Source organism: Oryctolagus cuniculus, chromosome 14, assembly GCF_964237555.1.
Source record: "Oryctolagus cuniculus chromosome 14, mOryCun1.1, whole genome shotgun sequence".
In the NCBI taxonomy this organism is placed as follows: domain Eukaryota; kingdom Metazoa; phylum Chordata; class Mammalia; order Lagomorpha; family Leporidae; genus Oryctolagus; species Oryctolagus cuniculus.
Window position 1 is genome coordinate 38191107 of NC_091445.1, and position 23213 is coordinate 38214319.

The 23213-nt window shown below is 45.7% G+C and overlaps 1 long non-coding RNA gene across 1 annotated transcript in view; it reads left to right on the top strand.

Annotated features, from left to right (window-relative positions):
• LOC138845165 (uncharacterized) overlaps nt 1-22935 on the top strand; it is a 56881-nt gene extending 33946 nt beyond the window's left edge. The window contains exons 2-3 of the long non-coding RNA XR_011381967.1: nt 17000-17278; nt 17727-22935. This is a non-coding gene — a long non-coding RNA (uncharacterized lncRNA). The remainder of the gene's footprint in view (nt 1-16999; nt 17279-17726) is intronic.
• Nucleotides 22936-23213: the final 278 nt, after the last annotated feature.

Sequence of the window (23213 nt, forward strand, 5' to 3'; positions counted from 1 at the left end):
CTCACTCCAGTAAACACACCTTTGAGTGCCAACCAATCAACAACAGTCTCACCTGAGTGACCATGCTTCTTACAGGTGATGTCAACCCACTTACACCACTGGAAGCTTGCCAATTCCTGGCACTCTATACCTCTCTTAAACAAAACCCCTGTATAAGGTCAACAGATTGCTGTACTTGGGGAGACTGTGCCTCACCGCATAGCCCTCCCACACCACAGGAAGCAATGAATTCAGCCTCCTGATTCTTTTACTGTCCCTTCACCCCTTCCTGCTTAAAGGCACTGATAGTCATAGCAGAGATAACGATTTTGTAACTTGTACTTACTGTGTTCCTTGTGCCATACTGAAGGCCTTAAATGCATTATCACAGAAATTGAGGACTCCCAGTGCTGTCGGACCACTGGTGTCTTTGGGTTTTCAGGCAGCATGCAGACCAGAAGTTATCAGTTCTGGGTAGTCAGTGTGCCAGTCATTTGCTTGTTTGCTTTCATATCCACTCCTCACCCTTTCCCTGCTTGGCTTGCTATCACGCAGGGCTGGCTTCCACAGCTGGAGTTTTCCAGGCTCTTCTGTCATCTGGCATCCAGCTCACTTCTGTGCATGGAGATCTGTAGTCAAAGATGGGAGGCAGGGAGAGGGGAAGGAAGATGGAAGGCTGCTCCTCCCCTCTTTGTGTCAGTGGATGAGGTGGCTTGGTCAGTAGCTATGTTTCCCTCCGTGGCTCCAGCCCCCTTGAACATGTCTTCCTTTTTGTTGGAGTAGATATGTAAGCTGTCTCACAATATGTTTGGGAGCTCAGCTTTTACCTCAAGCATGTCAAACGCTTTAAGAATGATTTATTTATGTGTTATTTGAAAGGAAGAGTGACAGAGAAGAAGGAGGAGGTGGAGGAGAATGAAAAGAGGTAGAAGAAGGAGAAGAAGAGGAGGAAGAGGAAGAAGAAGAGGAAGAAGAAAGAAGAAAGAAGAAGTCTTTAATCAACTGGTTCACTCCTCAAATGGCCACAATAGCCAAGTCTGGGCAGACCAAAGCCAGGAGTCCTGAACTCCATCACAGTCTCTTACAGGCCGGCAGGGGCACAAACACTTGAGCCACCACCTGCTGCCTCCCAGGTGCATTAACAGGAAGCAGGAATAGAAGTAGAGGAGTCAGAGTGTGAACTAGGCACTCTGATATTTTATGTAGGTGATACAAATGGCAGCTTAATCTAGGATATCTGCCTTTGATCATTTTAAAGTTTGATAAAGACCTTTCTGCTGATGCATTCCTTTTTTTAAAAAAGATTCATTTACTTATTTGAAAGGCAGAGTTACAGAGAGAGCGAGAGAGAGAGAGAGAAAGCTTTCATCCACTGGTTCACTCTCCAAATGGATGCAATGGCCACGGGCTGGGCCAAGCCAAAGACAGGAGCCTGGAACTCCAGCCCAGTGACCCACTTGAGTGTCAGGGGCCCAAGCACTTGGGCCATCCTTCTCTGCTTTCCCAGGCACTTTAGCAGGGAGCTAGTTTGGAAGTGGAGTAACTGGGCCTTGAACTGACGCTCATATGGGATGCCGGTGCCATAGGCCACAGCCTAACCCTCTGTACCACAATGTTGGCCCCAATGCAATTGTTATTGGATCTGTTAAAAGTATTTTATGACTTGTGACAATATTTGGGATACATTTTCAATAAATTACTTTGATACAAAAATGTTGGTACATGTAGGGCTACTGATGCTTGACACATTTTCTAACAATATTTAATTCTTCAGACAAATCAGTTTTATATAAGACTAAGTTTCGTTTTAAGTATGAATCTGTCAAAAAAAAGTGTAAATTTGTACAATGGCATTGTAATGTTTCCTTTGACATTTTCTGTAATTTGTGGAGCTTGTATGAGAAACTAGATGTTTCTTCATGATTTATATAAAACTCAAAATATTGGCTTATACATTCTACCCTTGTATCTTTGATTACATGGAAAAAATTATTTTTAGCTGTGGGCATTTTGCCTGGGTTCGAGATCCAGCTGTGCTTCTGTTCCCAGCTTCCCTGCTTAAACACACCTTGGGGGGCAGCAATGATGACTCAGTACTTGGGTCCGTGCCACCCTTGTGGGAGACCCAGATTGAGCTCCATACTCCTGATGGGCATTTGGGGGAGAGAACTGTACGTGCAAATCTCTGTCTCTGTCTCTCTGCCTTTCAAATGCAATGAATATAATCCTTTAAAAATTAATTTTTTTAAAGATTAATTAATTAATTTATTTGAAAGGCAGAGTTACAGAGAGACAAAGGCAGAGAGAGAATGGTCTTCCAACCGCTGGTTTACTCCCTAGAAGGCCACAACAGCTGGAGCTGTGCCAGTCTGAAGCCAGGAGCCGGGAGCTTTCTTCAAGTCTCTCGTGCAGGTGCAGGGGCTCAAGGACGTGGGCCATCTTCAGCTGCTTTTCTAGGCCATAGCAGAGAGCTGGATGGGAAGAGGAGCAGCCGGCAAACAAACCAGCACTCATATAGGATGTGGGTACTGCAGGCAGAGGCTTAACCTATTGCCCAGCACTGGCCCTAAAAATTAATTTTAAAATTGCATTCCTCAGAGCAGGTGTTTGCTGCAGTAGCTAAGTCTACATCAGAGGCTTGGTTTGAGTCCTAACTACTCCACTTTCCATCCAGCTTCCTGCTAATGTGCATTCTGGGAGGAGGCAGATAACGGCCGAAGTGCTTGGATCCCTGCCACCCACTTGGGAAATCCAGCTGGACTTTCTGGCGCCTGGTTCAGTCACAGCTGTTGCATGGGAAATGATCCAGAGGCTAGATCTCTCTGTGGCTCTGTCTCCCTCTGCTTTTCAAATGAGAATGAAAATTAATAAATAAAAAACTTATAAACTGTATTCCTCATAAATAATTTGTTCATCTGAAGCTTCATATGAAGGTAGTGTACTTTTCCGCCTAATGTCACAAACTTTACATTTACTGTGTTTTTCTAGGTCTATATTGATGCTGAAGTAGCCTTCAAAGGCCAAGATTCTAAATTCCTAATGCCCCCTTCGATACTTTCTTGCAGTGATCAGGAGTTCCTGATTATTTATTGACAAAATTTACTGCCTGTGTTCTGGCAGCTTCTGTCCTGGCGTCTGGGCTGATCTGTGCAGCTGTTCCGGGGTCAGGCTTCTGGGCCTGATGGGCATAGCAGCACCCCGCTGTGGGTTCTGAGCCCCTCTTTTCTCCCGGGGCTGTTGCCCCTGCTCTTCTTGATGCTGCTGGTGCGCTGCTGTCACCATGACTGCTGCCAGTTTGGGCCCAGGTGCAGGCCCAGACGCCCTCGTCAGGTAAATGTAGTCTTCCTGTGTACCCAAGATCTTGAACGACGAGCAGAACGCTGCAGGCGAGGAGCCAAGGATGTTTATCTTTTTGATAAAATTACATAAGGAATTCTTGCAGCCTCAGATGAGAGGGGCCTTGGTAGCTAAGCCTTCCTGGCACCAGTAAATCTAAAATCAAGGGCCTAGGCACAGTGCTGCACATGTTCAGGAAAAACCTTAGCATTGCCAGGGTACCCAAAGGAATGAGCACAGTTGTTTCTGCCATGTTCCACAACATCCCAATTAGGCGACTGAGAATCCTCTAGAAGTGGTGTTGCATGAATACTGGTGTGGTTGGAAAAAGCCTTTCCATAGAGGCATGTTTCGTTGACACAGTTATGGGGTACAGTGTAACCTCTCAGCACATGTGCACAAGGTGCACTGAGCAGGGGAACTGACTACCTCAGACATTATAAATTTATTTTGTCTTAGGCACTTTCAAAATTCTCTTTACTTGCTATTTTGAAATAATCAGTTATTTGGTGTCAACCATAGTCATTCTCCTGTGGTACGGAACAGTAGCAGTTATTCCTCCCGTCCAGTGTACCTCTGGGCCCACTCACCTCCCTGTCCCCACAGCTTTCCCCAGGTCCTGTAACCACTCCTCTGCTCTCTACTTCTAGGACGTCAGCTTCTTAGCTTCTACAAGAATGAGAATGCACAGTATTTGTCTCTCTGAGCCTGATTGGCTTTGGTTAACATGGTGTCCTCCAATTCTACCTATCTTGCTGCAAATGTCAGAATATCACTTTTACGCCTACACACTGCACCCTTGTGTATATACCGCATTTTCTTTATCCTTTCACTTTGATTCCATGTATTGGCTGTTATGAACAGTGTTGTAATAAACATGGAAGTGCAAATGGCTCTTCTACATACTGATTTAAATTCCTTTGGATACATACCCAGTCATAAGATTGCTGGATCGTACGCTGGCTCTTTTTCTAGCTTTTTGAGGAATTTCCACACTATTTTTTCCATAACTGCTGCCCTAATGTACGTTCCTACCAATAGTGTTTAAGAGTGCCCCTTTCTCTACATCCTTGCCAACATTTGTATATTTTGTCTTCTTGATTATAGTCATTTGAAGTTGGGGTAAACTGATATCTCACTATGGTTTTGATTTGTATTTCCCTAATGGTTGGCGATGTTGAGTATTTTCTCATATACTTGTTGGCTATGTGTGTATCCTCTTTTGATAAAATATCTTATTCTGATCATTCACCCATTTTTAAATTAGATTTTTTTTTGCTGTTGAGTTGTTAGTTTCTTCTATACCATGGATATTAATTCCTTGTCAGTTGTATAGTTTACAAATATTTTCTCCCATTCTGTAGGTGATCTCCTCACGCTGTTGATGGCTTCTTTTGGGCACAAGGGTTTTTGCCAATTTTGCTTTTGTTGTCTGTGCTTTTAGAGTCATGGCTGAAAATTTCTTTGCCTAGATTAATGTTCTGAAGCATTTCCCCTATTTTTTTTTTCTGGTAGTTTCATAGTTTTGAGCCTTAAACTTAAATCTTTGATCCATCTTGAATTGGTTTTTTTGTACATGGTAAGAGACAGGGGTTTAGTTTCTTCTGCATATGATTATTCAGTTTTCCCAGCATAATTTATTGAAGAAACTTCTCTTTGTCCAATGCATGTTCTTGCTGCCTTTGTAACAAATGAGTTGGCCATAAAAACTTGCATTTATTCCTGGAACTCCTCTGCTGTCCCATTGGTCTAAGTGTTGGTTTTTATGCCAGTACTATGTGGTTTTGGTTAACACAGCTTTGTAGTTTCTTTTGAATTTGGGTAGTGTAATACCTCCAACTTTGTCCTTTTTACTTAAGATTGCTTTAGCTATTTGTTAGGTTTTAGAATTTTTAGGGCTCCAAGAAGGCAAGGAGGTAGCCAGTTAAAGCAGAAAAGACTTTATTTCAAAATGGACAGGCTGGGGAGTAAAGAGAGTGGCGGTCGAGCCTGCCCAGACAGAGCAGGGCAGGGTTGAACCCAGGCTTCATTCTGTTGATCAGCGGGCAAAGCCCCTTCTCAAGCTGCTTGTTGGGGGAGATGCAGAGAGCCATGTGGACGCTGATAAGGTGGGTGGGTGGGTGGGAGCGTTGTCTCAGAAGTTTGGAATGTCTCAGGTGCAGGGCTTTCATGAGCAATGAATATTCCACCAGCCTTTGGATTCTGTATCTGTGCCCCGTTTCACCAGGTTTGGGGTTTTAGGCCTCAGAGACCTAACAGGCTGTAACACTAATCGGGGTCTTTTAGGGTTCCATATGAATTTTATATTTTTTTTCTATTTCTATGAATAATGCTATTGGCATTTTGATGGGGATTGCATTGGCTCTGTAGGTCACCTTGGGTAGTAGGGACATTTTACCAATGTTTGCTCTTCCAATTCATGATCATAAGATATCTTTCTGTTTTTTTTTTTTTTATGTCATCTTCAATCTCTTTCATCAGTGCTTTTAGTTTTCGTTACCATTCACTTACTCAGTTAAATTTATTCCTAGGCAGTTTTTATTTTTTTGTATCTATTTGAATGGGATTGCTTTTTTGATCTTCCTCAGCAATTTCATTACTGTAGTGTAAAAAAAGCTGCTGATTTTTTATTGTATGTTGATTTTGTAGCTGGAAACTTAATGAATTTGTAAATCAGTTCTAACAGTTTTTGGGTGGTGTCTTGGATTTTTTTTCTCCATACAAAATCTTGTCATGTGAAACAAGGATAATTTGACCTGCTTTTTTTCCTATTGGGATTCCCTTTATTATTTTTTTTTCTTGGCCTATTTCTCTTGCTAAAACTTCCAAAACTCTACTGAATGAGAGCACTGAAGTGGACCTGTTTGTCTTATTCCCGATCTTAGGAGACATGTTGCAGTTTTCCCCTGCCAGTCTGCTGCTGGCTGTGGGTCTGGCACTACACAGTCCTCGTTGTATTGAGAGGCATTCCTTCTGTACCTAATTTGCTGAGGTTTTCATCCTGAAGCACTGTTCAGTTTTGAGTGTTTTTTTCTGTGTCTCTTGATCTGCCGCTCTAGTGTCTGCCCTTCATTCTCCTGATGTGATGTGCGCTGTTTATTGATTTACGTGTGTTGAGGCGTCCTTGCATCATGGTGGTAAGTCCCACTTGCTCATGATGTAAAATCTTCCTCATGTCCCCTTGGATTCAATGTCCTAGTATTTTGTTGAGAATTTTTGTAGCTGTGTCTGTAGTTTTCTTTTTTGTTGTGCCCTTGTCTGGTTTTGGAGTCAGGGTAATGCTGGCTATAGATGCATTTATGTGTAGACTAGAGATAGGTGAGTCTGTGTGCTGACTGAACTGCAGCCAGTGGGAATGTCATCACTGGCTCCTGAGTTCTTTCCACAGGACACAGTTGGTCTTTCACACTTTCCTTACTTTTTTGTGTCATACGATAGTTTTGCTTCATCTGGCACATTTTCTGCCCCAGATCTGGAATCAGCTGTTCCTGTGTTTTCTAGTGAGATTGATATTTTGGAACTACAGTCAAGTTTCTAGATTTTTCAATGCATAGAGCTAGGAATTAAAAAAAATACACAATGAAAATTCAGGATTTTACTTAACATCACCAATCTTACATCATCAGCACCTCCTTTCTGCATGCCAAAACTGGTTGGTTTCCACGGCCACCAAAATAAGTACTCATTTGTTTTGTCCTGCAACCTAGTCCTCTAAATTCACAGTATCATTTCTGTAGTCATAGCATCAGAGGTTGTGACCTGGAGATGGGAGAAAGTCTACTGTTTCTTGCTTGAATGAACCAGAGAAAAATACTCTTAAGCTCCTGGGAGGATATTGGGGAAACTAGGAAGATGGAGAGAAGGCTGAGTAATGATTCTTTCATTCAACATTTATGAGCACCTCTTGTTCTGGGAAAAGTGTCTAAGGTCTAATTCCTTAGTCAGGATGCATGTTTATTTCTGATTACTTGGATTCTCCGATATCATTTACATAATAAAATTACTGACAAATGATCATTGCGTCATGTTTGGTGACAGTATTTGCATATATATCCGTTCCAATTCAATACATTTCAGAGAAAATGAGACAACTTATCTATTTAAGATACCTTATGGGGTGCTCAGAAGATACAGATACACGAAACATGGGGTCCCAGGGTCCCACCGTCGGGACTTCGCTGCGAGCATGGGAACGAGGGGAAGGGGTCACGGAGATCCAGCAGTGAAGGCTGATGTCGGATGGCAGGTTTGAGGACGTGTTTCAGCCCCGTTCCACAGTTCTGTAGTCTCCTGTTTTACCAGCAGACGCTTGGGAAAGAACAGATGGAGGGGCAAAGAGGAAAGGTCCCTCCAGGAAGACGGGGACGGGTGGTCTAGTGAGTGTGTAGGCGTGGCTGTTCTCGAATGAATAATTTTTAAAAGCAGGACTTGGGCCCAAACAACTCAAGCTGCTTTAAAAGGGACTTAGCAGAACCAGCCAGTCTGGTCTAAGTGGACCATCTGGAAATCACGAGCACTATTTCCTCTCACAGAGTTTCATGAAGTAGGGCGTGCTAGTTTCATTTCCCATGTCCGCTGGACCAGGTACGGGAACCCAGATGAAACATTATTCCCAAGGTTGCCTGTGGGGTGCTTCCCGGTGGAATGGGCGTTTGGGTTGGTGGGCCTTGTAAAGCTAGTGGGCCTGCCCCATGCAAGTGGGCTTCCTTCAGTCCATCCAGAGGACCTGAATGGAAGTAAAGGTGGAGGAAGGAAAGGTTTGACCTTTTTGTCTGCCTGTCTGCCAGCTTGAGCTGGGATGCCTCATCTCATCGTCTGCAGCCCCTGGGCTGGGATGGGTGCCGTCGTGTTCCCTGATTCCCCAGCAAGTGCACTGGAAGCACACTGCCTGCTCTCCTGGATATCCAGCTTGCAGATGGTGGGTCACGGGACTTTTCAGCCCCCACAGCAGAGGGAGCCAATTCCTTATAATGAATCTCTTCCCAGCCAGCATTGTGGCACAGCCCACATGCGTGCCAGCTCAAGTCCTGGCTGCTCCACTTTCCATACAGTTCCCTGCCAATGTGCCTGGGAAGACTCCAGATGATGGCTCAGATCCTTGGGCCTCTACACCCAACTGGGAGACCAGGCTGGAGTTCTAGGCTCCTAGCATTGGTCCGACTCAGCCCTCGCCATTATAGCCATTTGTGGAGTGAATCACAGATGGAAGATTTCTCTCTCCCTCTCTCCTCTCTCCCTCTTTCCCTCTCTCTCTCTCTCTCTCTCTCTCTCTCTCTCTCCTGTTTCTGTTTCTCTGGAAAACCCTGAATAATACAGAGTTAGTAGTTCCTTTTCTGGACAAGTCCTGCCTGAGAACAAGGCATAATGAACCTTCTTTAAAAATTCTGTTGTTTCACAAAAATCTCAGTTGCTGTTTTCACAGCCCTAAAAGTAGAATCGTCAGGTGAGAGAAGGAAAAGTCATTCTCAGTTGTTCTAAATGGTTGCGAGGCACCATCCATTATAGTGCTGCTTTTAATTTTGCTGTGTGACTTGTCAGGTTTGGGAGAGAATAAAATAAAATATGTTCTGGGATACGGCGGGAAGAGATTGCTGCATTTCATCAAACTGAAGATGACATTGACCCTAAGATGTACCATTATATAATACACTATTAAGAAGGAAAAAATTATCCATTAAACTATAACACAATATAAAATTCACACCGATTTCAGAGATGTTAAGATGTGAAAATAAATGTGCATTTTGGAATCAATGATGTATGGCATTTATTAACAGCTATAATGTACTAGGCTTTGTTCTTGATTCTTGACAAATATTATCTTAATAATTCTTATTACAATTTTTAATTTCTTGTTCATTTGAAAGGCAGAGAGAGAGAGAGAGAGATCTCCCATCTGTTGGATCACTACTCAAGTGCTCACAACAGCCAAGGCTGGGCCAGACAGAAATCTGTAGTAGCCTGGAACTCAATCCAGATCTTCATGTGGGTGGCAAGAACCCAACTATTCAAGCCATCGCTTGCTGCCTCCCAGGGTATGCATTTTGATATGGGATACAGGGGCTCCTAAGAGGCATCTTAACAGCTGCACCAAATGCCTGCCCCCATCATAATTAATTCTTATAAAAATATATTGATGTGGATATTCCTGCCCTCATTTAACAGATAAAAAAAATCAGACATAGTAAATCTAGTGAGACTGGGTGAAGATCACAGAACTAGAAATGGAACAAGTTTTGTGTTCCTTACTCTTCTCAACTTCCTTTCTTCTTTTCTTTTCTTTCTTTTTTTTTTTTTTTTAAGATTTGTTTATTTATTTGAAACTCAGAGTTACACAGAGGCAGAGACAGAAAGAGAGAGTTCTTCCATCTGCTGGTTCACTCCCCAAATGGCCACAGTGGCTGGAGCTGCGCCCATCTGAAGCCAGGAGCCAGGAGCTTCTTCCGGGACTCAGACCATCTTCTACTGCTTTCCCAGGCCATAGCAGAGAGCTGGATCAGAAGTGGAGCAGCCAGGACTAGAACCAGTGCCCATATGGAATGTGGGCACTGTAGGCAGCGGCTTTACACGCTATGCCACAGTGCTGGCTCCTTTTTTCTTTCTTTCTTTCTTTCTTTCTTTCTTTCTTTCTTTCTTTCTTTCTTTCTTTCTTTCTTTTTTTAATTTATTTGACAGGTAGAGTTATAGACAGTGAGAGAGAGAGAGAGAGAGAGAGACAGAGAGAAAGGTCTTCCTTCCATTGGTTCACTCCCCAAATGGCTGCTATGGCCTGCGCTGTGCCGATCTGAAGCCAGGAGCCAGGTGCTTCTTCCTGGTCTCCCATGCGGGTGCAGGGGCCCAAGTACTTGGGCCATCCTCCACTGCACTCCCGGGCCACAGCAGAGAGCTGGCCTGGAGGAGGGGCAGCCGGGACTAGAACCCAGGGCCCATATGGGATGCTGGCGCTGCAGGCGGAGGATTAACCAAGTGAGCCACGGCGCCGGCCCCTGGCTTTTTTTTCTTAAACAACATAATCATTTATTATTATCTCTAACAGGTTTTGTTGGTCAGGAATTTTGGAGTAGTTTGCTTGGGTGTAGCTGCATCATCTAGAGACTTGGCTGAGGCTAGAACGTTGAACTTCAGGGCATGCCACTCACATGGCTGTGGGTCTCTCCACCAGCTGCCTGGTGTCCTCACAGCATGGTATTTGCATTTCCCTGGGGTGAGTGACCTATGCGATCCAGGTGGAATCTGTAATACCATTTGTATCTTTAAAGATGTACTCCTGCTGAACAAATTTCTGTGGTTTCTGTTTGTTCAAAGATGTATTGATTTATTTATTTGAAAGGCAGAGTGACGGAGGGAGAGAAAGAGAGAGATTTTCTGTTTGCTCTTTTGCTCCCCAAATGGCCACAGCAACCAAAGCCAGGAATGAGAAACTCCATCCTGGTCTCCCATGTGGGTGGCAGGGCCCAAATGCTTGAGCCATCATCTACTGCCTTCCCAGGCACATGAGCAGGAAGACAGATTGGATGGGAAGTGAGTAGCCGGGACTCAACCAGCACGTGGATGTGAGATGTTGGGGTTGCAAGCAGCAGCTTAACTCACTGCACCTCCAGACTTCTTATCTGTGACTCTCCAAGTCAAGCTGCATCCTGATAAATTGTGACACCCTTGAGTTTTTGCAGCAGGTGGCTTGTTTTCTGTGTGAACACTTTCCATTTGTGGCAAACCCTTATAGAGTGTCCATGGTGGAGCAATGCCTCATCCTGCCCTAATGCAGATTGGGCAGCCTGGGGAAGGAATAAAGGCAGGGCAGGTGTGACCTGGCCCAAAATGGGTCAGCAGTTGGCACATAGGTGAACTATGTGCCTGAATTGCTGCTTTTCTGTTTATGCTTTCTGGAAAACCGAAGCAAATAATTCAGAACTGACAACCAAAGACCAAGGAATCCTTGTCCAAAGAAATTCCTGATGGAGGGATCTTCAGCTAATGGCAGCACTGGAAACCTGATAAGGGTTTAAGTTGGCTCATCTGCTTGCAATCCTAGAGACAGGTTCATTGACTGGAGGGAGGTTAATGGGCTGAGGCTTGGGACAGGCTTCTCTCCCTAGCAGGGAATGGGGTAACAAAGGCCCAGCACAACTGTGCACAACTGCACAGCACTGTGTAAGCAACAGGCAGCTGTAGCTCCGTGGGTCTGTGGGGGCTCAGGGCTGGAAGGTAGGTCCAGCAGACACTGGACCTGCAATGGCACACTGACCCCGTGTGCCAGTCTTCCATCATGCCAGCCCTCCCATGGTGCAGGCAATGGGCCACGCCTGCGTGGGTGGTCTCAGGGACCAGGGCTGAGCCTGCAGGACTGGGGCAGGAAGGCTCTCACATTCCCCACTTTGGAACCAGAATCAGGCCGGCAGGAACAGGCCACAGAGAGATGCATATCCAACAGTCCTGTTCTTGTTGCTCTTCTGCTTATGCTTTCTGAACCTTCTCCCTTGAGTTCAAGTTTCACTCAGACTCTTATTGTATGGCCATAGGACAAGTCACTTAACCTCTACTAGCTTCCTATAGGGTAAAATCAAAATAACATTGAATTCATGGATTGGGTGTGAGGAGGAAGACTAAGTGGTCACAAAGTTGGTCTCAATGTGAATTCATTCCTCTTCCTTTGTTTTATTTTAAGATTTATTTATTTATTTGAAAGTCAGAGTTACACACAGAGAGAAGGAGAGGCAGAGAGAGAGAGAGAGAGAGAGAGAGAGAGAGAGAGATCTTCTACTTCCATCCCTGTTTCACTCCCCAATTGGCTGCAACAGCCAGAGCTGTGCCGATCTGAAGCCAGGAGCCAGGAGCTTCTTCCAGGTCTCCCACGTGGGTGTAGGGGCCCAAGGGCTTGGGCCATCTTCCACTGCTTTCCCAGGCCACAGCAGAGAGCTGGATTGGAAGTAGAGTAGTCAGGTCTTGAACCGGTGCCCATATGGGATGCCAGCACTGCAGGCGGTGGCTTAACTGCTATGGCACAGCGCCGGCCCCCATTCCTTTTCCTTTAAACTGGAAAGGAACTCCTGGGCTGGGTGTGAAGTACATTCATACAATTAATGCTTATATACATTCCTTCTGCCTTAAAAATTAATATTGATAATAATTTATATGCGGTCTATAGTTTCCTAGAAGTTGTTGAATTCATTACCCTATTATGCCAGCTGATTTCTTCCAATAATCCATTGAAATAGATAGCAAATATTATTTTTAAAACTTCTGTTAACATTGAATATTAACAATGATATATATCTTTTCTTTTTTTTTTTTTTTTTGACAGGCAGAGTGGACAGTGAGAGAGAGAGACAGAGAGAAAGGTCTTCCTTTTGCCGTTGGTTCACCCTCCAATGGCCGCCACGGCCGGCGCGCTGTGGCCGGCACACCGCGCTGATCCGATGGCAGGAGCCAGGTACTTCTCCTGGTCTCCCATGGGGTGCAGGGCCCAAGCACTTGGGCCATCCTCCACTGCCTTCCCGGGCCACAGCAGAGAGCTGGCCTGGAAGAGGGGCAACTGGGACAGAATCCGGCGCCCCAACCGGGATTAGAACCCGGTGTGCCGGCGCCGCAAGGCGGAGGATTAGCCTAGTGAGCCGCGGCGCCAGCCAACAATGATATATATCTTAACATTCTCCATTGCATAGAGGCAAGGAAGAACATGGCATATTGGTATGAAAATCTAAACTTATCTGAACTTGTCAGTTTAAGGCAGAAGTGTGGCAAACGATGATTGAAGACAAGTTAAGGGCACCATAATACTAAGTGATTGAACTTTAAATCATTGAGTAATGTTAATATAATCCTTTGTGCTTATATATATTTGAATGCCAATGGCTGTTAACTATTCAAAAAGTGGTTTTCCTTTTTAAACAGGGACTAGCTTACGTGTCTAATATCTGTGACTGAGTTTTTGGCCAATATGTGTTCACATGCCATCGAACACTCAAATGCTTTTAACAAGACACGCCGTCGTTGCTTTTAAAATGCTCTGGGGTGTTTCCAGTCTCAAGCATGGACGCGTCCACTCAGGGAAAAGCAAAGCACAGCTAACTCATCATCCAGCGAGAGCGAGCGCTGAGGGATTGAGACACTCGGCCTGTAAATATTTATCTTTGGGCTGAAACTTCCCTCTGTTTCATGACGGGCCACCTGAGTGAATCCTTTAAGGAATGTAAGGCAAACACCTATTCATTTTTCTCAGGGAATCCCAGACTGTAGGCAAAGGCTTCAGAGTAAGGTATTAAGCACCTGTTTAATAACATAAAAGCAAGTTAGTGAAAAAAAAAAATGATCACCCGAATCTGTATTTAGGGTCACTTTCACCTGGAAGCCATTGCATTGGTAGCATTCCGTGTCTTTTTGTCCCAGCAATGCCTCTTCAAGGTGGAGAACAGGGCAGGAAGCTCAGGCAGGCTTGGATCTCCTTCGCCTCTTGGCTAGTGGGAGTCTGTGATAAGAAATTAGATTAGCGTGTAGCAGCACTAGATGGGCTGGACTCAGTGTCCTACACAGAAGTTAATTCAAGATAGAGCAAATCTGATTTGGGGGAAGGTTTAAGAACTTGAGTGATTGCCCTAGGTGTGTCTTTGGGATGAGGGCAGCATCGCCCTGAAGGAAATGGATGCTCATGCACGTGCCAACTCTTGGGCAAAGAGGAAACTGTGCTTGGATTCTGTAACACGGAGGCCCAGGGATGGGGATGCAGCTGGTCGCCCTCCTGTTAGGGAAAAGATCTCAGGGAGGCAGGCGAGGCCCGCGAGGCCCGCGAGGCCCAGCCTGTGTTTGCGGCATGGGAATCAGAGCAGCCACTGGTAGTCATAGTATGGGTTTCTCCCGGGTTCATTCTGCTTTCTTTATGCGTTAGTGAGGTCTTATTGAAGGGGACAGCCCCTTCCTAGTTTTGCTTTGGGACATTAATGGAGGATCAGCAACTGCGTGTGGGGTCTGCAGGAGGAGTCTGGGACCAGTGGCCGGGCCTGAGCGGAGGTGCTGCGCGCAGAACAGCGGCCCTGTGACAGTATGTGGTTGGGAGAACCTGGGGATTGTGGCTTCCGCTGCGATGCCTGAAGGAGTAACCACCAAAAAGCTCAGCCCGCTCTGACAGTGGCCTTCTCGCGTGGCCATTCCAGACGAGGGTGTTCTTTGAAAGCTGCTCAAGTGGGGCAAGAGCTGGGCTGCACTACCTTCCCCACTCAGCTTCGAAGCCGCCTCTCGTCCAGCCTTCCTAGGCTCCCGTGTCTGTCCCCGCCGTGCCCTTAGCCTGGGCCTCGCGAGTGTTCCCGGTGCGCTGCACAGCGAGTTAAGGGCTCGGCATGGATCGTCTCACTCGGTTCCTTTGGTTGGCCCCACTTTCCAGCCGAGGACACCAAAGCTTAGAGAGATCAACGTGGTTTGCCTCCAGACCCACCGCGAGCGGGAGGTGAACCCGGACGGTCTGGTCCGGAGCCCCAGCACTCACGGGAGTCATTGGAAGTACTCATGTTGGTTCTCCCGTTGGCCACTTCAGAAAAAGAAAACGCAAGCTTCCTTAGGGTGGTGTCTGTCTTTTAGCTCTGTGTCCCAAACTTGTAGTGTAGCCTGAGGCACGTAGTAGGTGCTTGGCAATGCTTACGGAAGGGACGAATGCAAGATTGGAGCCTAAGGAACACAATCCCAAGACATCGCACTGAAGGGCTTCTTATAGTTTATGAATGAGCAAGATGAAGTGTTCGACTCCTTGGGAATATAAAAACAGCACAATAAATGCCAGCTATTATCATTATTTAGAATAAAAGATGTATTTATTTAGGAGAAAAATTGTTCTTGCATAGGAACACAACGTATGTCTTCCTCCCCCGCCCCCCCGAATTCCCTTTATCACACATTTCTGAATGATTTTAGAAAGAGGTGAACATTCATTTCTATGCAGTATTTGATGGATAGGAGTGAAATGTCATTTTTGATAGAGTTTTCCCTCGAAATTTCAGCTGTGCTTGCTTGAAATATGAACGTAGTTACGTGGCAGAACGGCTGCAGCAGGTTCCATCTAAGCAATCTGCCGCGCAGCGGTGTGGGAATACAGACGGCACTGAGTGTGAAAGGGTTTCTTACCTACGCAGCCAGCCAGCCCAGCCTGAGGACAAAAGCCAACTGCCAGACTAGAGGAATACCATGCTTTTCGTGCCATGCCAAACTCAGTTTGCTCCTTGTTGGCTTCGTAGCCACTCTGTCTCCATTATTCTTGCTACAAAAGCATCTAAATTGATTTTACACGGAATATTTTGTAAATAGAAAATGTACAATGGGGCCCTATTTATGGTGTTGGGAGGTCTTGATGTGGATGCCTCTGAGGAGGTAGAATAAGTTATTACTGCGTTGCTGTTAGATTTTCCTATTATTCATTTGTGGCCGAGCCTGGTGCACACCCCAGTATCTATTTGCTGTCCTCAGTGATGGAACCCTGTATTAAATGGGTGCAGTATCCCTAGCTAAAGGCCTTAAGCTCCCTTGCAGCTAGGTGTGTCTGAGGCCACCTGAGAAAACGGGTCAGTAGTTTCAAAGTGGAAGTGTGAGCTCTTTCTGGAACAATCTCTTCAGAAGGGAAGGAGTACTCTTCTCCTTCCTCCTTCCTGTGGCCTGGAATGTATATATAATGACTGGAGCCCCTGCAGCCATTTTGGACAGTGATGTGACCTTGGAAATGGAGGCACTGAAGGACAAAACAGCAAGGTAGGGAAGATCCTGGCTTTCTGACACAATAAAACCTTTAAGTGCCTACTGGTGGCCTTCTGTGACGTGGAGGCAGCATAAACTTCCATCATATTTCCACTGTTACCTTGGGTCTTTCTGTTACATTCAGCCAAACCCAACCCTAATGAATAAGCCATTGCTTCAGGTCTAAGGAAATTCGAGAAACTTTTCAAGAGAGCTTTCTTCGTGGTCCCATCAGCACGGTGAGGCACTTGCATCGTGTGGTTTTTGTTTCTGCTCCTCTCCAGCTGCCTGGTCTGATCGTCTCTCCTTCTATAATCTTTCCAGCTTCCCATTAAAATGTGGGCTATTTTGGGGCCTTTATTACTGCACTCCTGTTTTCAATCTCTCTGTAAGGATCTTACAGTTTCCTCATTTATCTCCCTCTCCTCCGAAATCCACACGAGACCCCAGCATAAAATCGCAATTACATCAGCGCACATGCAGGCTTCTTATTAATTCAGGGCCAGGAACTCGTGGACATAACTGTTCTAAGCAATTTTAATAGATTTCTTGAAACTAATTTTCAGATAGTATTTCTATGATGATAGATTAGCAAACGCTGAATTGAATGTAGGTAGTCTTGATTTCAGCTAAGCATTCCATGGTCTCCAGTGAGAAACAGTGAATAAAAACAACTCCACACTTCCCCCCTCCCCAGCTCTGACACTTTAAGCTGTAGACCTTGGAAAAGATATCTAAACTCTTTGAGCCTCAATTTCCTTATCTGTAAAATGAGTTGAGATGAAGATTAAATGAGCTAATGCACACATAAAAACCAAATATGACTGTGTTTTTAAGTCTAATGTAATTTGCAGGTGTAATACAATTTGGGTGAATGGGGGAAAAATCTTACTTGAGGGCAAAGTGTCCATTTACTGACTGTGTGATCTTGGGCAAATTGTTAAATGTCTCTGAGCCTCATTTTTCTTATCAGTAGAATGAGAGGAAGAGAACTGCCTCAAAGCACTAATGCAAGAGTGGAATGAGGGCAGAGCCCTGGTGCGGGCCGGAGGGCAGTGCGTGTCACGAGCTCTCCACTTCCCCCGCCTGCCAGCCGGAGGCAGTCGGGGCCCAGCCTGTGGCCCCAGTGCCAGTGCCGGCACGGGGTGGAACGCCTACATCGGCAACCTCATGGCAGCCAGCACCTGTCAGGACGCGGCCGTCGTGGGTCGCTGTCACCGGGGCGTCAACATCACACCATCAGCCAGCTGAGGTTGGTGTCCTGGTTGGCAAAGACCGGTCAAGTTTTTTCATGAATGGGCTGACACCCGGGGACCAGAAATGTCCTGTGACCCTGGACTCACTGCTCCTGGAAGGGGAATTGTCCACAGAGCACCCACCTTCCATGTCACCGTCACCATCACTGCCAAGATGCTAGTCCTGATGGGCAAAGAAGGTGTCCATGGCAGTGTGAGGTCGTGAGATGGCCTCGCCCCTGCCCTCTCTGCCCCTTCCCCTCCACACCTTTGCACCCCTCTCCTTCCCAAATACACACCCATACCACTTTTATTTTGGGGGCCATTATCCTACACCCCTTATTGTTGTCAAAACCACACAGGCTGGGGGCCTGGGCTGGATGGACAGACACCTCCCCCTACCCATACCCCTCCTGTGTGTGATTGGAAAACATTTTTTTCATTTTTTTTTTTTTTGTTTTTCAGAATAAAAAAGATTCTACTAACAATAACAACAACAAAAAGAACTAAATGAAATAATGTATAAAGGATCTTCACAAAGTTCTTGGAAAATGTATATTATGAAAACAACCCTGCATGGATTTCAAACTTTTTTTGTGATCAAAATAAACTTATCTTTTAATTCCATTTTCCATGAATTTTTTTAAGCATTGTTGTAAATGGTAAACTATAGCTTGCTGACACTTAAAGTAAATAAGTGAATGGGTTGAACCATGCTATCAAAAGAGTGTCTGTCATCAGTCTAAAGGAACATGTTGTGTAGAACACCACAGGCTTGGTCAATACTTTTTTAAAAACTTTTATTTATTCATTTATTTATTTTTTAATTTTATTTTGAAAGGTAGAATTACACACACACACACACACAGAGAGAGAGAGAGAGAGAGAGAGAGGTCTTCCATCCCCTGGTTCACTCCCCAGATGGCTGTAATGGCTAGGGCTGGGCCAGGCCGAAGCAGGATCCAGGAGCCTCCCGGTCTCCCACATGGGTGGTGGGGGCCCAACACTTGGGCCATCTTCTGCTGCTTTCCCAGGAGCATCAGCAGGGAGCTGGATCAGAAGTGGGACTCAAACCAGCACCCATATGGAATGCTGGCACTGCAGACACTGGCTTTACCTGCTGCTTCATAGTGCCAGCCCTGGTCAGTATTTTTATTAGTGCCATACATGAAGGTGAAGCTTGCTTATTGCATTTGATTATAACAAAGGTAGGGGGAATGGAACCATGGATGCAATATAACTGGAAACACACATGAGGTCTGATGACTGAAGACTTGGCTTCCAGTTCCCGAATCAATCTGTAATCACTGTTTCCTCATCTGTGAAATGATAATAACTCTAGAAAAATATCAGGCAGATACACTGAGTGTGAGAATATAGTTTCAAAATCTCAAATAATTCATGACTCATTCTGAAAAATGAAAAGCTTGCTTCTTTACCACCTCCAGTGGTCCCAATAAATGGCAAAAATACTTGTAGAAGCATCATTCACCAGCTTCAAAATTATGCAATTAGTGACAGTTATTTAATTTTAAGGTAATTATTATTATTTAAATTTATTTTCATTTTACTTGAAAGGCACAGAGACTGAGAAAGACACAGAAACAGATGAAGAGAGATCTTCCATCCACTGGTTCTTTCCTCCAATGCCTGCAAGAGCCAGGCCAGGGCAAGCTGAAGCCAGAAGCCTGGAACACCATTTGGGTCTCCCAGGTACTCCCAGGCTGGGACCAAGTGCTTCAGCCATCAGCCTTCTCCAGATGCACACTAGCAGGAAGCTGGGTCAAAAGCAGAGTTGCTTATACTCAAGCCCAGGCCCTGCAGTATGGGATTTGGGGTCCTGAGTGGTGACTTAAGCTGCTGTGCTGTGCGGAACAGCTGCCCTGAGAATTTATTTTGAAAATAGGCCACCTGAATTATTTAAACTTTTGTGCACAAAATGTGCTTTTACTAACCTTTCAAACTCATGTTCTTAAAATGCAAGCAAATGAATTAACTTAGGCTGCTACTCAAGAGAGGGCTGTGTTTTGGGAATTCTGAGTCCTGCCTGGATCATTGGGAAACAGCTATTGAACTCAAACCTGATGGTGGGTCCTAAGAAGATTAGTCTCGAAAGAGCAGAGACAGTAAAATCTTTGGTCTTTCATTCCTATCTCTGTGGCAACACCGCCTTGCCTGAGTGTTGGGGAGAGCTGGCTGGAGCTGGCTAGACAAGTTAGACTTAAGTGGGAAGCTGGATAAAACTGGACTTTGCAGCTATCCCGGGTCCATGGTATTTTCTAGTTTGCCATTCAGAGGATAAGAAAGTCCTATGTCGATGTCTACTGGCTGTATTGAATGCATTCTCTCAGCCTCCCCTGTCTTCAAAAGCCTTGTGTTTTAAGGGCTCTCCTGCAATGAAGGGCTCAGCATGGGCTCACGCATTTATCCCCCCACCCCAGGCTGCTGCTCAGTCTCTGGCCCCTTTAGCATTTCCACATTTGAATGCAGTCCTACGCCGCAAGGCACAGGGTGCAGACTCCCTGGTGGCTGCTGGGGGGCCACCCTCTGTGTGTTCAGAAGGATACAGTCCCAGAGCCAACTCTGGTCTGGGAACTAGGTGCCGGGCTGGAGGTGGCAGGAATTCCCATCCCATCCCTCCTTCCCATGTCCCGTTCAGAGTCACCGTGTTTCCACAGAGCCTGTGCAGACAAGTCGAGCGTGGCCAGGTGGGGGCGTGAACCAGGCAACACTTTGCCATGGAGCAGTAACCTGCCCGGCCAAGGACTCCACCTGCATTTGCTTCCCTTCCTCCACTGTCCTGCCCTGGGGTTGTGCTAGAAGCCTGTTTTTCCTAGGGGACTCAAGTCTAAACCACCCGCTATGGACAGGAACTTGAGCCCGATCCCGAGTGCCTCCCTTCCAAGACAGATCCACGAAGCATGAGCTGCAAGGCCGTGTGTGATGACCGCTAGTAATCCCGGCTCTGCAGCGGGAGTAGCTGTCTCTGGTTCCGGTGATTTCCAAAGTGTCTGCACATCTTGATTTCCTAAAACACTGCAGTTCACCACCCGCCCCCCCCCCCCCCCCCCCCCGGACATATCTCAGCACCTCATCTGATGTGGAGGGCAGCATCGCCCTGGGATTTCAGCGAAATAGTTTGTGTTCATGTTTGAGTAGGCATTTTGCTCTGGAAAATACACCATTCAGCTTTTCTTTAGTAAGAGCATTTTATTATAGCTCTTGTCTAAAATCAAATTACTGTCAGGTTTCTTTCCCTTCTCTCTTGAGACAGATAATTGAGTATAATGATGTTGTTTACCCATAGCCGCTGTCTAGATCAATTTTTTTGCTCGCTTTTTGAAATTAATTTACCAGCCCTTGCAACCTAGCTGGCTGCTGATAGAGGACTGCAGTGGGTGTTTCTGAACATTATTGTCTGCTGGTAGAGACACAAATGTGACTGAATTTGAAAAATGTCAGAAAAACAAAACCTGTTGCAGGGCCAGCCTTCCTCTTCATTTTGGAAGGATTGTTTCAGTTAGTTGTCTTGTTGATGTCGACATAAATTCTGTATATGGGTTAAATATTGCTGCTTAACAAATTATCCTAAAGCTTGCAACAAGAACAGCAATTTACTATTTCATGAAGCCCATAGACGCAGTAATGCAGGAGCAGCTTAGCCGGGTGGTTCTGTCTCCAGGTCTTTCATGAGTTTGCAGTTGAGATGTTGGCCAGGGCTTCAGTTTCCAGAAGACTTGACTGGGACTGGGAGGTCCACTCCCACCGTGGCTGTAGGAGGGGACTCAATGCCTCACCACTCACATCTTTCCATAGGACTGCTTTGATAATCTCAAGATAATCACATGGGGGCTGGTTCCCCCACGGGGAGTGATCCAGGAGAAAATGAAGAAGTGGCAATGTTTTTATGCTAGAGCCCGAAGAACTGTGAGCTGTCTATTTCGCTGTATTGTTTTCTTTTTGAAAATGCATTTATTTATTTGGAGAAAGAGAGAGAGAGAGAGAGAGAGAGAGAGAGATCCCATCCATTGGTTCACCAAAAGTCACAAAGGACAGGAGGGCCAGGCCAGGGTCAACACCAGGATCCCAGAACTCAATCCAGGTCTCCCATGTGAGTGGCAGGAATCCAACTACTTGAGCCATCACTGCTGCCTCCCAGGGTCTGCAATAGCAGGAAGCTGGAATCAGGAGCTGGAGCTGGGTTTGTAACCCAGACACTGAGATGGGAAGTGAGAATCCTAACCGCTAAGCTTGTCCTGTGCCTCCCGCCCCTACACACACTGAGTCCTGTTGGTTACACAGACCAAGCTTAGTACATTGGGGGGTGGGGGTGGGGGTAAGGCCATTAACACCAAGAGGCAAGAGTCGCTGGGGAGCCCCCTGGAGGCTGGCTACCACGTTCAGTAGTACTGGTTGCTTTTCCTGAAAGCCTTTTACCTGTGGAGCAACCCAAGTGCACAAGTATCAGACTGGGCTAAGACTTGTTTGGTCTAGTAACAGCATTCTCAGAGGGTGGCCTGGCTGGGGATCAGCATGCCTCTCTACAGAGATTCATTTTAGGCTAAGTGATCTTTTGTGCCTTGTCTGCCAGAGAGACACACGGAGGTGAGGAGAGGTGCTCATTGCAAGGCCCCAGTGTGTAGGGTAAAATCCATAATAACTCAAAGTTCCTGTAACCCACCCTTCTGGCAAAATCCCACAGATACCCTGTGATTCTCCAGAGGAGCCCTGGCCTCATACATGCCCATCATCCAGCCCCTCCAAGGGACAGTGATGTTGACATTTCTCTGGGGTCCTTCTGTTGCTTGCTACATTGAGTCCATGACTGCGGTCACCATGTAGTCTATGCTAATAATGCCCATCATAGGAACACCAATGCCTTTACCAAACATACTTTTCCTCCAAAGCTACAAATCCTGCAGAGGCCAAAGGGATGCCGGGCAGGTGCAGCCCTTTCTCTAGCTCTTGTGTCTTGCTTCTTTGCAAGGGCCCTGAAGCTGCACCACCCACACATAGTCAATCACAGTCTTTCCCGAACACAGGTCCTTCCTGCCTCTGAGTAACTCTTCCAGGAACACACAAGGACAAGTGGTGGTTTTTTTTTTTTTTTTTTTTTTTTTTTTGGCACAGCTCAGAAAATCACCTCTACAGCAGAGACAACATTTCCTCACTTCACCCCAGGTGTTGGTGTTCCTGTGAGAGGCCATCTTGCAAGTATTTTCTTTTCCTGTATGACCTGTACTTTGCATAGCCTAAGACCATTTTTCCAAGTAAGCTTTCTAGAATAAAGGAGCGAGACTTCTGTAATGACTTCTCCACGTCTCTACATGCATATTTAAATCTCTGGCATACTTGGATGAAATTCTACTTGGTTATGATATGTTAATTCTCTTCAAACATTGTTAGATTTGATATGCTATCATTTTATTGAGGATTTATTTTGTGGCTAGGCTCATGGAAGAAATTGGCCTGTAGCTTTCTGGTTTTTGTACAGCCATTGTCTGGTTTGGGTATTAGGTAATACAGGCCTCATAAAATGAACTGAGTAAGTGTTCATTCCTCTGCTGTTTGCTGAAAGAGATTGTGTAAAATTGTTGTTAAATGTTTGGTTCAATTCTCCAATAAACTGTCTGGTGGTTTCTTTGTTTCAAATAAACTTTATTTTCTTGGGTTCCCAGGGTCACTGCGAATCGAGCTGAAGATAGATTTCCTGTGCTCCTTGCCCCCACACATCATCGACGTCCCTCACCGAGTGGGTACCTTTGTTACAGCTGAGGAAGCTCCGCTGCCACAGCACAATTACCTGAAGCCCCTACTTGACCATTGCGGGGGTTGCCCCTCTTATGGGCACGATGACAGGATCATAGCATTGCTTCATCGCTCTAAAAATCTGCTGTGCTCTGCCCATCCACCCCAACCTCCTCACTAACCCATGGCAACCAATCATCTTTT